We start from the raw sequence: 14,379 nt of genomic DNA, 5'->3' as shown, positions 1-14,379 counted from the left end.
CACCTCATGAGAAGGAAGGACTCCCTGGAGAAGAGCCTGATGCTGGGAGTCACTGAGGGTAAAAGAAGAAGGGGACGACAGAGAATGAGGTGGTTCTTTTTTCTTTTAAAGAGCTCTAGTTTGGAGTCCAAGGTGGAGAAACAACCAAGAAGGCTTCTCCTTGGTCTTTTGCACACAGGATGGAGCTGGCCGGGGTGAGGAAGAGAGGCCACACACCCTGTGCCAGGCTCATTCTGGCCTTGCTGACAATAGTCTCTCTGGCCCTCCACCCCCCTTTCCTGCTGGGCCATGATTGGAGGGACATTCCCCCCCCCTCTTCAGCTCAGCTCTGAACAGAGGAACAAGAGCCATTGAAGGGTTGATGGGGGGGGGGGAGCCAGTGGAGCCCTGCCCTTTGGAAGGTGGGGTTTAGCTTTGCCCCCCTTCTTTGGCTGCCACGCCTGTGCCCTCCCTCACCCCATGGCTTTCTCTCCCAGCTGCATCAGTGGGTCTCAGCAGGACCTGACATTTTGGCTGGAAGAAGAAGAATGAGGGGAACTATTTGCATGCTGTGTGGAAATCCTCCCCCCTCCACCACACACACACACACACACCCCTGCAGGGGCATTTGGCTGGCTGCAGGGGGCAAAATGCCCACCCAGAAGCGGCCTGTCTTGGCTTGGGTTTTCCATCCACAGATCCAGGCCACACACCCGGTGGCTCTGCTCTTGGGAGGCCCCAAGCTCAGCAACCCAACCTCTGCCAGCTCCCCAGACAGATGTGATCCGCAGGGATGGTGCAGGGGTTCCAGCAGGAGGGGGGCTGCAGAGGACAGGCCCACACCCGCCCGGGCCCTGGGGGTGGGAGTAGCAACAGCCCCACGTGGCTGCCCCCCCTCGGTTGGTGGGAGCTCCACTTTCCCAGAGCTGAGCCCCCCAAAACAGAGCCTGCTTTTTAGGATCCCTGGAAGAAGGTGGGCCTGGTCCTTGGGTGAGGAGGCAAGGCGCACGTGGGCCGATCTGGACCCTTCAGGTTCACTAAGCAAGGTCAGCCCTGGCTGGTCCTTGGGTGGAAGGCCAGCCGGGAAGGCCCAGGGCCAACCCCTCTGTCCATTTCTTGCCTTGACCTGGGGGGCTGGGCTGGGCTGGGCTGGGTCTCAGTGTTCAGACGTGGTGCAGGGACTTCGGGGGAGGGGGGGGTTTGCATCCCTTTGTCTTCTGTGATCTGTTCTCAGCCTCTGTGAGGAAGCCAGTCAACTGCCCCTCATTGGCTGGGGGGGGAGGGGGAGAGAAGGGTTTGGTCTGGGCTGCAGAGAGACCAGAAGCTTCCTTGTAATCATAGAATCATAGAATCATAGAATCATAGAGTTGGAAGGGGCCATACAGTCCATCTAGTCCAACCCCCTGCTCAACGCAGGATTAGCCCTAAGCATCCTAAAGCATCCAAGAAAAGTGTGTATCCAGCCTTTGCTTGAAGACTTCCAGTGAGTAATGAATGTTGGGCAGCCCATACAAGTTCTGCTCTGCAGGAGCGTTGTGCAGGAGAACTTGAGTCAGGACTCAGCGGAATCTTCTCCGCATTCATCTTTCTGCTGGGGGGGGGGGGGTGGCCCGCCTTTCCGATTTCTTAGCCTTGGGCTCCTTCTACCTTGCCCTGTGAAACGTTTCCATAGGACTGGCCACCGGGATCTATTTGTTTTCTCTGCAGAATGCCTTCCTGGCTCACCCCCCCCCCAGTATCCTTATCCTTCTTGAAATATCTGACGGGAGGGGGTGGGGGAGTCACCTGGCTTCTGGGGCTCCACAGGAGGGTCCCAGAGCTTGCCCTCCCGTCCCCAATGGGACAGAGTTGAGATCCACCCTCACAAGTTCTGCTCCCCCTTCCACAGCCGCTTTGGCCTCCGGAGAGCTGCTGTCTGGCTCCATCTCCTTCCCGGTCCCTCCATGCTGCCTGGGTATTCCTCCGAGAACCTCCTTCAGAGCCCCATTCTCCCCACAAAGCCCTCCTCGGCGGTCTGTGGGGAAGGCCCGTCTCCTTCGCCTATGTCTCCCTCTTGCTCCCCTGGGGCCGGTTGCCCTCGCAGCCCCCCTCCCCGTCCCTCCTGACTCCTCTGGGGGTGGGGCGGCAGACCTCCCTCTGTGCCTCACCCCTTCAACTTCGGCCTGCCACGCCAACTCCCACGCAAGCCACGGAGCAAGGAGACGGGGTGGGGGAGGGGATGACCCCCCATGAGCCTCGCCTACTAGACTCCCTGCTCTCCCAGCCCCCCACTGTCCTGATGCCCCCCCTCCCAAGACCGCTTCTGCTTGGTTTTGACCCTTGGCCTCCCTGGTGCCGGAGGGGTGCTGAGCTCTGCCCCTCCAGCCCTTTCGAGCGAGGCGGGGGGGGACCTCTCTGGGCCTGGTGGGCATTGGCTCCATTTCAACAGAGAGAGAGAGAGAGAGAGAGAGAGAGAGAGAGAGAGAGAGAGAGAATTACTGCCTGTCCCGGGGGAGAGGGCCAGAGAGACGCACACGCATGCATAACTAGGTAACGGCTGTGTATCCACGTCTGGTGATTTATAGCTGCATCAAGTGTGGGGGGGGGATCTGGAAGTCACCCTTCTGGCCTTGCTGCGAGGGAGAGGACACCAGCAGCCCCTTGACCAGGCGCTCACAGAGGCCAAAGCAGCACCCCGAAGGAGCAGGCTGGTCCCTGGGATCAGAGCCAGGCCAGCTTGAGGGGGTGGGGGCTGCCCAAGAGAAGGCTGGCCAGGGCCCCCGAGGAGCTTCCTGCAGGGCCCCACGGCAGAGGCAGAGAGAGTCGTTTCCGGCAGGGCCTTGCAGGGGGGGTCCCTCCGGAGGCAGTGGCCGCTGCTGCTGGGTGAGCCCTGGCTGAGGCTTCGGCAGGCGAGATGGTGAAGGAGACTCAGGGCAGCTCTGGGGTCCTCCTGGCATTGCTACCACTGCCCAGAGGGCAGAGATCAGTCTCCCTGGAGAAAGGGGTAGCCTCAGCCCAGGCAAAGCCCCCTCTCTTCCAAACCCCGCCCCTTCCCGGCTCCACCCCCCACGTCTCCAGGAATTTCCCGGCCCAGAGACCGGCAGCAGGACTGCTGCAGACGCATTTCTTCCCGGCCCTTGGCCTGGCAGCAGTGCCCGCGGAGCTTGGCACACAGAGCCAGTCTGAGAACACTCGGCACACGACTGTCTTCTAGAGCACCAAGGAATCCGACTCTTTGCTGAGCTTGGGGATTTTGGCCGGGCCTGAGACTCCTGCTGGGGAGGGGAGCTCTTATCTTCTCTTCCGGCCCAGAGCCAGGCCCACCAGTTTCAGAACCAGCCCTCATCCTCGGGCACAGCAGCCCTGCCAAGCAGCGACCCAGCAGTCCCACCAATCCCACACCCTTCCTGTAGCTACAAGGGCAAAGAAAAGGTGAAAATTCATCCTCCCGACATCTCTGGCAGCAAGAGGGAGAATAAATATGACCCCAGTCTCTATCACACACACAACACACCAGCTTTTTTAGGACCAAAATAGAGGCGGGGAGAACCACATCTAATTTGACCAATGGAAAGAAGCTGCTTTGGATGTAGAAGTAATCTTATTTTATATCCCTTTGACCAGACGGTCTCCCCCTTGAGACTTGGCAGCTGGGGAAAAGCCAGGTTTGTGCTTGTTTTCTGTTCCCAAATATTACTGGTGAGGATGACTCTCACTTCCATGGTCTTTTGCTGCTGGGCCAGGCCATTCCCTGCAGCCCCTCCCCCTGCATCTGGGCCTTCTCTGCTGTGGCTCTTCTTGGCAGAACACTCTGTAGGGCTGGGAATTCCTGGGGAAGAAGGGAAGGACCCCAGCAGGACTGTGAGGCCGCAGAGCCCAGCCTCTGTGCCTACCCAACCTGCGTGGAGTGGCCCAAGAAAGCGGGGGAATGACAGGTCAGAACAAAGGAAAAGAAAGTAAAATATAGCTCTGCACACAGCACAAACTCTGGTGCATAATTTAACAGCACATCCAGAAGAGCTAAAATATAATTAGAAACCCCCATCCTATGGTCCAGCCTCTGAATCCCTCACCCCAAGGGACGGACCAAGGCCTAAAAGTACCTCCTGTCTCCAGATGCAAGAAGCAGCAGCAGATGCCTTTTGCCCCCCCCCCCCCCGCCTTCCTCCTCTCTGCTGCCAGTCAAACTCAGCAGCACCCTGTTAATTGAGGGATAACCTGCAGAAGACTGGCCACTCCCGGAATGGGCCTGAAATCGGAAAAAAAAGGGGGAGGAAAGGAAATAATTATCTAAATGTCTGAGGGGAAACCAAATTAATTACATTTCTGAACTGTAAGGCAGGAGGAAAAGAGGGGGAGGGGCCAACAGGAGGGGGAGGGGCCCCCTCAGTCTGCAAGACCCAAGCAAGGCCGCTAACCCCAGGAGGTTTCGGAGGTCGTGAACTCAGTGGGTCTCCATAAGTCAGAAGTGATTTGGCGAAATGTGACATGGCGACAATGGTTTTACAGAGCACATAAATAATGAAACAAACCAGACTGCCAGCAGATGTCTCCCATTATTACTGATTCCAGGTTCCTTGAGATATCTGCAGCTGTTTTGGGGAAGCTTCACCCTCAGTAGCTCCTGGGCTTGTCACTCAGCCGCAGACCCCACCCCCCATCCTGCCCCGATTGCTTTCTCCCTTTGTTCTTACCCAGATGCTCTCCAGAGGGCCCCCCCTGCTGGATTTCTAGGCAGGGGTGCTCCTTCCCCACCTCTGCCACAGCTCCCCTTTCCCTCCAGTTATATATTTTTTCAGGAGATATATTTTTCAGGAGTCTTCCCACCAAGCCTCAACCAGCGCTTTAGTCAAATTTACCTTCCAAGCCTGGGAGATCAGAGACACCGCATTCCCCCTACGTGGAGTACTAAAGTATTGTAACGGGATGCCACACTCCGAAGCCTCCTTTTGGGGGTGAAGTTCTAGGCAGCCCACAATCCCCTCCGGGATGCTGAGCTTCCACCTGGAGCCCTTCCCTTTGTGCTTGCCTCACAGCTGATGCCTCCACTCCATGCAGAGCTTGGTTCTGTCAAGTCTTTCTGAGGTTCAGCTAGTTACTAAGGAAACTTGGGTCGCAGTCCTAGAAACCAAGACCATTTCCGCACGAGGAATCTGCCCCTGGACAGCCTTCAAATGCTGGTGGCTTTTACAGCCACCTTCACATAATGTCGCCTGCATCCCGAGGCTGTCTAGGAGCTGGGTTGAGTTTTGGCCTCTCACGATGAGGGAAATCTCCAGAGCTGAATTTGCCATCCTCAATCAGTGAGCAACCAGGAGTGGGGGAAGCTGCAATCATTCTTCTGTCGTTTATTCAAACCACTTTAAAATGCAATGTCCGGTCCGGTGTGGCTATTGGCTGTATAGCACTGTAACTGCTATACTGGCCTTGCTACACTGGCACTGTAATTGCTATACTGGTATAGCTGGAATTCTTATTGACTGATAACAGCCTGAGATGCCAGGAACTTCTGCGGTACACACCCTTGGAGAGCAAGAACATTAGAAATGATTGGACACCAAGCCCAGCAACTGAACCTCTTCCAGCTTAAAACTTCTGGGAAATCCCTTTCTCCCTTCACCCACAGAGCAAAGCCTGAGCCCAGTCAGACCAACCAAGGCTAATTCCGGCTCTTTGGCTTTGTGTCCGTGGGCCTTGAGGTGACGTGTGCATGCCCGTTGAACGTTGTGGGTCTTCAAGGTGCCCCTGAGCTCAAGCTTCATTCTAATGCTTCAGGCCCTCCGGAATTTGACTTCGCGTCAGCCAGAGACGTTTCCCATCCCAGAAACAAAGGAACGGAAGATGGAGCGGAACAGAGTTTGAGTCCGGCCAGGCCCCCATAAGACCGGCCCTGTTTGCTGGACTCCAACTTGGTCCTGCTGCGTCAGACAGACAGGCCACCCGCCTGAATTGGACGGAGTGGAGAGAAATCCGCTGGCCATTTGCTCCTGTGGGCCTGACCGGGGCCAGCCGAGGGGGAGCGTGCCCTGTTGTCGGCAGGCAGCCCAGCCACGAGGGAGGGAGCCGCCTGCCGCGTTCCGGCCTCCAGCCTCTGCTCCCAGGAAACCCACCGATTCATGAGGGGCTGACGGGTCGGCTCCAGTCTCTCTCTCTCCCGCCCTCCGCACTGGGACGGCCCACTGGCCCGCCGGGGCTTCCGTCCACCAAACCCCGTTCAGCACCACAGACAGCACCCCGCTGCCTTCCCGGCGCCCGGCCTCCTCCCTGCAGGAGGGAATTCACCTGTCCGGCCCGCCCGTGTCCCTGGGAGGCCGTGGGCCAGCAGGAGCCAGGCCAAGCAGGGGGGGGGGGCAGGAGAGGAGAGGATTTGTTCCGAATAGCCAAGGTCTTCAGGTGGACTTGGAAGCAGGGCGCCAACAAAGCGAGGCGTGCCAAATCCCAGGGGGCGTCGCTGGGGGTTGTGTTCGGAGCCCTGACTATGGGCACCGCGCTGAAGGGGGGCCTCAGGAGATGCGTGGCCTCGCTTGCAGGACGTGAGCTTAAGGGGAGATGAGGCGATACTAGCGCCCGATAATTTCCCCTCCCTAAATCCGCCATGGCCCCACCTCCACGGGCTCCTCCCCATGATGCCCCTCTCTTTGCCCTGCCCAGCGGGAAAGGCCCGTCGCTCCCCCCTGCTCCTGCAGGCTCTTCCTCCCCCGGCAGCCCAAAGGAGAGTGGCCAAGATTGGGGGGGGGGGCAGGGCCCTTCTCGTGCTGGCCTGGTGGGAGGTGGGTGGGTCCAGCACACAACCTCGGGAGGAGGAGTGGAGGCAGGGCAGGGGCAGTGGAGGCACCCGGCAGCCGCTCAAAACCACCCTCAGGAGGGGGACGCCTTGGAGCCCTGCAGCCCTCTTCCTCAGGGAGGGAGGGCACAACTGCACTCTGCATGTGCTCTGAGGAGCCCTTTCCTCTGCTTCTGCTGCTGCTCCTCCGGCCTGGTGCCAGGGATGCTCCTGGTGGGCTCCACGAGGGCCCCAGCTGCCTCCCTTCCTTCTCTGTCTCAGGGGCGAGTGGGAGGCTGTGGTTCGCAGTCCCGGGTGCCTCTTCTGCAAAGGTCTTATTTCGGGCCACTGCACAGCCCCAGGTGCACCACCGACCCAAGGAAGGGATGGGACTCCTGGGATTCCTTCGCTATTGCACTGAATGGACTGGCAGCCCTGGCAGGAGATCTGCAGAAGCTGAGCTTCCCTGTGCCATTCCGGGCTACCTTCTTTCTCAGCCACCTCAAGGAGGCGGTCAGGAGTTGGGGGTTGTGCCCCACTTTGCGCTACCCGAAGGAACCCCCAAATCTGCTCACAAACACTTTCCCCCAAAACAGACACCGGGAAAGCTGAGAGAGCTGGGTCTGGCCCAGGGTCACCCAGATGGCAACATGTGGAGGATGAAGACTCAAACTCCGCCCTCCAGATTAGAGGCTGCTGCTCCTAACCAGACGCCCGATTGGGTCTGCAGAGCAGCTTGCCAGATGATCCGGGTCCAACCGCCATGTGGGAAAAGAGCCTGACCCCCCCCCGCCTTGCTTTGCACCCTTGACCAACTCAGAGGGCCCAGGCCGGAGCCACCTCGGAAGCACCGTAGGGTTGCCCTGACTCCTGTTTGGATGGGAGGCCTCAGAGGGACTGCAGCGCCGCCGGATGCCCTGCCAAGCAATGGGAAGGCCCCACTGAATGGCACATGGCTGCATAGGTCAGCTGCCACTTGATGTCACTCCCCCTCCCCCGCAATGACTATGCCCCTGGGGAGTGCCGAAGCCCCCTCCCCATGGCCCTCCTCCCCCCTCACAGGTTCCAAAGGAAAGCACGTGCTCAGCAGGGACACCAGACCAGGGCTGTCTCTGCTCCTTCTCCTTCTCCTTCTTCTCTAGGGTGCGGATCCTTCAAGAACCACATCGGTGGCGGTGGTGGGTCTCCAGGTCCCCTGCCAGAGCTCTGGCCACAACCATGGCCTCCTGGCGCCCCAGCTCTGGCGAAGCTGGCCATAGCGGTGCCAGGTGCATGGGTCGAGCATGGCCAAGGGTCCCTCTCTGGCACCGTCAGTTTGGCCTTTCCAAGGCTCAGTGTCTCCCCGACATGGTCCAATGCAAATCGCAGCAGTTATTGATTGGTGTGAAGCCCAGTCTGCCTTTCTCACAGCGATCCAGGCAGGGCCCAGTCCGGCAAGCCACAGGATGGGACGGCCACTCCACAAGGGACCAGGCTGTGGCCAAGAGAGAGAGAGAGAGAGAGAATAGGGGCCTTTCCCCTCAGGACTTGGAGCAGCCATTTTGGAGAATGGAGGCATTCTTGGCACATTCGACTGTGGTGTTGGTGTTGCCTGGTTTTCTGACGGTTCACCAGCCGGGCGTGGCTACCTTCTTGGCTTGGCCTACCTCCCAAGGTTGTTGTGAGCATCAAATGCAGGAGAGAACGGTATCAGCCACTCTGCCCCCCTCTGGGAGAAAGACCAGCTATGAATGCAGCAAATGAATGTCCCCTCCTCCCACCCCAATGGCCCAATTTCTTTTGCTAGGCCTGGAACTTCTCCCGGGTTGGTCCAGGCAGAACTCACGGGTAGGCTCCGCAGAGACCATCAGGAATGGCAGCTGTGGTGTCAATGCCCTGGGACTACAACTTATCTCCTCACTGCGGAGAGCTGTTCCCCTGGAGAAAAGGGCTGCTTTGGTGAGGGGACTCCAGGGCGTAATGCCTTGCTGAGGCCCCTCCCCAAATGCCCCTCCCCCCATCCATCTCCCAATCTCCAGGAATTTCTGTGGCTCGAGATGGCACCCCTGGTGTGTGGCCTTTAACAGACACAGGATAAGAAGGGAGGGAGTAAAATCCCCATTAAGTTCTTGTGTGGTTTTTAAAACTGTGTATGATGTCCCTTAACAGCAGCGTGGAAATGGCCTCTGTTAGGCAATCGATCCAGCAGTCCTTTCCCGGCCTTGAGCGGGCTTGCATCTCCTGGCGTGACCCCCCCCCCACCCACTCCCTCCCTCCGCAGAGCTTCCGTTCGCGGCCGGCAATTACATCTCCTCATTTGGCTCGTGGGCACAGAGGAGGCTTCCTGCATAGTGTCCTTCCCCTCCCCTGAGTCCTAGAATCCTAGAGTTGGAAGGGACCTCTTGGGCCATCTAGTCCAGCCCCCTGCACTCTGCAGAACACTCACAACCCTCTCGCTCCTCCACTGTTGCCTGCCACCCCCTTGAACCTTCCCAGAATCAGCCTCTCTATCCAGCCTCTGCTTAAAGATTTCCACTGAGGGGAGTTGTTTTTGTGGCTAGGGGAGGGCTCCTTCCTGCCACCTCCCTCTGTCACCGCCAGGCCCCTTCTGAGCTCCCTCCCTGGTCAGCTGCCTCAGCGAAAGGGAATGGGCCTGCAGAAATCCGGCTGCAGACGGCAACTGGACAGGGAGTGGGCTTGGCCTTATTTCAAAAGAAGATGCCCACCTGCTTTGCATGCAGTCAGACAGGCTGGGCTGTATTGGATGCTGCCCTCCCCCAACTCTATGCTCTGGGATGCAACACAGATCTCTTGCGAGGCAGCAGAGCCTGACCTCAAATGGATCAACAAGTTTGCATGGTGTGCATTTGCTTTCCACCATCACACGAGGGGGACTTTAAGCTGCAGGGCAGGTGGGCTGCCTGCCATGTAGGGGCAAAGCCTCGGCCAGCTCCCCTGCCTCTCCGCTATGCATTTACCTCTGCTTCTGCAGCAAGAACCAGCACAGGAAACAAAATGGGTTACCCACAAGGCCTGTGCTCCAGCTGAGTCAGATAGTGCCCCAGTAACTGGCAGAAAATGCAGCTCCTGGTTACAGTAATGGTCATGGAGACTATCCTGTTCGGTGGGAAGATCAGCCAAGTCTTCTGGTTGGATGACATCCTTAGGAGGAAAAGTGCTGCTGAGTTGCTGTTTCTCAGGAAAATGAAGCCAGGTGCTGAGATGCCAGAATTATTGTCAGACTCGAAGGTTTCTAAACATTCCCTAATGTCAGTGATAATTCTGTTTGGATGAAGAGCATTTATTATATTTAACAATATAATTGTGGCCCACCTCGAGCCTCCGGGGGGAGGTGGGATATAAATTAAATAATAATAATAATAATAATAATAATAATAATAATATTTACAAGGAAGAATTTGGGTTAGATTTCTGTTAATAAATTAATGACTGCACATCCTCATATTATTTAACAAGCACTCCTTCAAACAGCCAAACTAGGAGTCCCTCAGAGCTCCCTCAGTCCCACCTGCCTCACTGGGTGTCTCTGGTGGGGTCAGAAAGGGGTTTGTGAACCACTCTGGGATTCCTTCAAGTACTAAAAACCGGGGTGCAGAATGCAGCTCTCTCTCTCTCTCTCTCTGGGTGCTGGTAGGTAGGGCCTGTGGCTCAGAGATCATGGGGATCCTAAATGGCCCAAGCATGTCATTCCCCACCCCCACCCCTCTGCCCTGTGGCCATTACAGGAGGGGGCACACTGGACAGTTCCCGGTCCACTCAGTCAGAGGCTGAACCAGGCCGTGTGGGCCAGCGTGGCCTCTAATCCGGAGAACCAAGTTTGATTCCCCATCCTCCTCCATATGCAGTCATCTGAATGACCTTGGGACAATCACAGTTTTCTCTGAGCTCTCTCAGCCCCCCGCCCCCCCACCTCTCAGGGTGCCTGTTGTAGGGAGAGGAAGGGAAAGGTATTTTAGGCTGATTTGGAAATCCTTGGGGTAATACAAAGCGGGGTACAACCACCGGTTCCCCTCCTTCCTCTTCTGTATAGCAGAAGAAGCCAGCCTGGTTGGCTGAGGCCTGGTCCCCGAGGGTGGCCACTCCAGCAAAGCAACTGGCCAGGCCGCCTTTGCCATGGCAACAGTGCTGTCCTCTAAGAGGAAATGATGCTTCTCAAGAAGGCGAGCTCGGCTGCTGCGAATTGGGGCCTCTTGCGGCCTCTCTCTGATGGTGCAGGGACGGCCCGAGAAGGAGACAGCTGCTAACTGGGGGGGGGGGGGATCTGAGTGATTGTGGTGCTGCAACCAAGGCTTTGGGGGGGGGGGTTGGACGATGGAGGTGACAGCTGGGCACATTTGACACTTCTCCTGGTGTCTTCCCCAAATACCTCCCCAGGTCTTCCAGGAAGATATAGTGGGGGGAGGGGCAAGCTAAGGGTGCCCCACTGCTTTCCAGGAGGGCCTGACCCCCCCCAGCAAAGGGAACCACCTGCTGTCCCAGATGGCTGCAGGGGGGAGGGGGTGCTTCAGCCCGCAGAGAAACCCGGGGGGCAGAGGAGAGTGGAGACCCTCCTCTTGGAGCCCCAGCGCTCCTGCCTGCCCTCTTGGCAGCAAAGGATGCCATCTCCCACCCGCCGCCTCACCTCCACTGCAAGGAGCCACTTTTTGTTTGTGGGGGGGGGGGTCGGTCCCAGCAGCAAGAGGGGGTCGGAACAGGCTCTGGTGCGCATCTGGGGAGGGCCTGCTCGGGGGGCAGGAGGGCCCGTGCCAACTGACGCCACACCGCGGACCTGGAAAGCCATTCCATGCCCAAGTGATCTCCCCACCAAAACTCAGCATCGCCGTCGGGTGACCGGGAGAGCTTCCCACTTGTCCAGCCCATGCAGGCAGCCGGCTGACCTTGGGCCGGTCGCTGTTCTCTCAGAGCTCTCTCCACCCCACCAATCTCACCGGGCAGAGGAAAGGGCCGGCAGAAAGGACTCCTTCAGGTGCAGAAAAGCGGGCAGTTCCAGTTTGTAGCCTGAATCTGTAAGGTGGGAAGGGCTGAGGAGGACCCCCCCCCCCCACATACACACACACACACCGTGCCTGGGGGAAAGGGGCCTCCCGCGCTCTTTTCTCCCGCAGAGGCCACCTGGGGCCAGGAGAGGAGAGGAGAGGAGAGGGGGGGCGGATATCATCCCTGAGAGATAGACCCCCCCCCTCCTTGTGCCCCTCCTCGCTTGCAATGAACGGGCGCCGCTCCCGTTCACTTCGATGGAGCCTGTCCGGCAGCAGGGGGGGCTGACCCGGGGGGTCTGGGCGTCCACTCCACCTCTCCCCCCCCCCCCGCATGCCTGGCCTTGGCTGGCTGGCTTCCGGCGGGGGGGGGGGAAGGGGGCCAGGAGAGCCACGAGAGGAGCGGCTCGGGCTGCTGAATTATTCATGGAGGCTAATGGGGGCTAATTGACTCCGAGCGAGGAGGGGGCGCCAGGGAGAGCCATTAGGCAGCGGGCGGGCGGGCGGGCGGTGTCTCGGCCGCCCCGATCCGTCCCCTGAGTGGCCGCGGTGTCCTCCAGACGGCCCTTCCTTGCCTCTGGCTTCCTCCGCGGCCTCAGCCCTGCTGAGCTCTTAGGCACGAGGAGACCCGGCGAGGCTGGCCGGCCGGCTGCTCGACCCTCCCCAGGATGCGCAAGGGCCGCGCCCCTCGGGGCTTCGGGCGGCTCAGCAGGAGGGAAGCGGCCGGGCCGGGCGGCGAGGGCTCTTCATTGGCCGCACGACCCCCGCACCGCACCGCTGCGACGCGCTCAGCCAGGAGGCGCCCCGCCAAGAACTGCGGCCCGGCCCGGCAGGGGCCTCTCGCAGAAGGGCAAAGGCGTTGGGACCGCTGGCACAGGCCGTCAACCCTTTCCCGGAGGCCTGATCCCAGGCGGGGCCCCCGGCCCAGCCCGGCCCGGCCCTTTTTATTAAGCCCCGCCGACGACACCCACGGACAGGCCCCGGGCGCGCAGCTGAAGAGCTGCGGAAAGAGAGCGCGCAGAGTTGCCGGCAAGGCAGGGCTGGCCCTCGAGGAGGACGTGCACGTGGGGAAACAGCCCACCTCGCCCCCTTGGAAACAGCGCCGAGGCAAGGCAAAGACCCGGGAGGAAGCAGCCCGGGGAAGGGAGCGGGCGCCCTCTCCACCAGGGCCGCCGCCGGAGGGGCAGGGCCCAGACGGCGCCCTGTGGGTGGGACTCTGGAGTTGGCACCTTGAAGCACAAGCCACCCTTCCATGCAAGGGGCAGAAGGCGGCCCAACCCAGCGCAGGAATGGCAGGGGGCAGGGGGGGTGGAGGGCGCGAGAGAGACCCCAGGCCCTCCCCGGAAGGCTGCCCTCTCGATTACGGCTGCGGCACAAGCCAAGCCCTTTGGGATCCTGGGGGGGGGGGGACACGCTCCCTGCTCAAGCGCCCCCTCCCTCCAAGCCCAGGGCCCATGGCCGACACGGGGGGGGGGAGCAGCGGCCGGGTCGTGAAAGGGGCCACACCCGAGGGCCCCCCAGCAAGACTGGGCCCGGTCCTGCCTCCCGCTCGGCGGCTTCAGGTCGGACGGAGGGTGGGCAGGCGGGACCATGCAGAGAAGCACACGAGACCCCATCCCTGCAGCCAGGGGTGGGCTTGGCAGCGCCCTCTGCATATGCCCCGGAGGACAGACAGGCTTCCTCTTCTACATCCCCCCCACCTCTGCTTAGAGCCGCAGATGCCGCTTCGGCGCCACCTGCAGGGCAAAGGCTTGAATTACCAAAGGAAACAGCTGGCTCCCCCCCCTCCAGCCCATAGGGAGGGGCTCCAAAGAGAATGGGAGGACTTGAACCCTGTACCGCTGCTGCCAGTCTGAGCAGACAGTGAGGAGTGCGGGTCAGACTGGATGTAGGGCATCTTGGCGTGAGGTGCTGGCAGTCCTGAGGGTTCCCATCTGCCTGGGGTCCAGGGCCGGTCCCTTCAAGGGGCAAGAAGAGGGGTCGACAGGAGGCCCATAGGTGCATCACTCTCTCAGTCTCCCTCCCAAGGGCCTCGGGACTGGAGGGCATGGGGGAGGGGAGGAAAGGCGGGAGAAGGACCACAGGTGTCAAGGGCCCTTCCGCTGCAGAAAGTGGTGGTGCTCCTTCCCTCCCGGCTTGCAGAGGATGCTTTAGGCCAGGAGTAGTTAAACTGCAGTCCTCCAGATGTCCATGGACTACAAGCGTTTGCTGGCAGGGGCTCATGGGAATTGTAGTCCATTGACATCTGGAGGGCCGCAGTTTGACTACCCCTGGTTTAGGCCGTCCTGCCAGGTGCAGGAGGGCTGGGGGGGGGGAGGTTCTTCCTGCTTTTCTGGTACTAGGAGCCTGGGCTCTCTAAGGCAGGCAGGGATTTCTCCGGCTGCCTGTCACCCTACCCGAGGCAGCACAGCCCCAAAGAAGAGGCTGGGGGGGGGGGTGTCCAGCAGGAGGGCTCCCAACACAGGAAGCGGCAACTGCCCTCGCTGGGAACGCCTGTCCCAGAATCCTCTGCACCACAGATAATGCAGAGTTGGGAAGGGATCCACGGAGGCAGAACTCTGAGCTATGCAGGTGCACGGAAAGGGAAGGGGGCCACCAGAGTCCAGGAGGCGTGCCTTCTCGTTCCCGGCCCCAGGGAAGCACGCCTGGCCTCAACCGGGGCCAGGGCCTTTTCGGTCCTGG

The sequence above is a fragment of the Paroedura picta genome, chromosome 3 (genome assembly GCF_049243985.1).
Source record: "Paroedura picta isolate Pp20150507F chromosome 3, Ppicta_v3.0, whole genome shotgun sequence".
Classification (NCBI taxonomy): domain Eukaryota; kingdom Metazoa; phylum Chordata; class Lepidosauria; order Squamata; family Gekkonidae; genus Paroedura; species Paroedura picta.
This window is presented reverse-complemented; position numbering follows the sequence as displayed.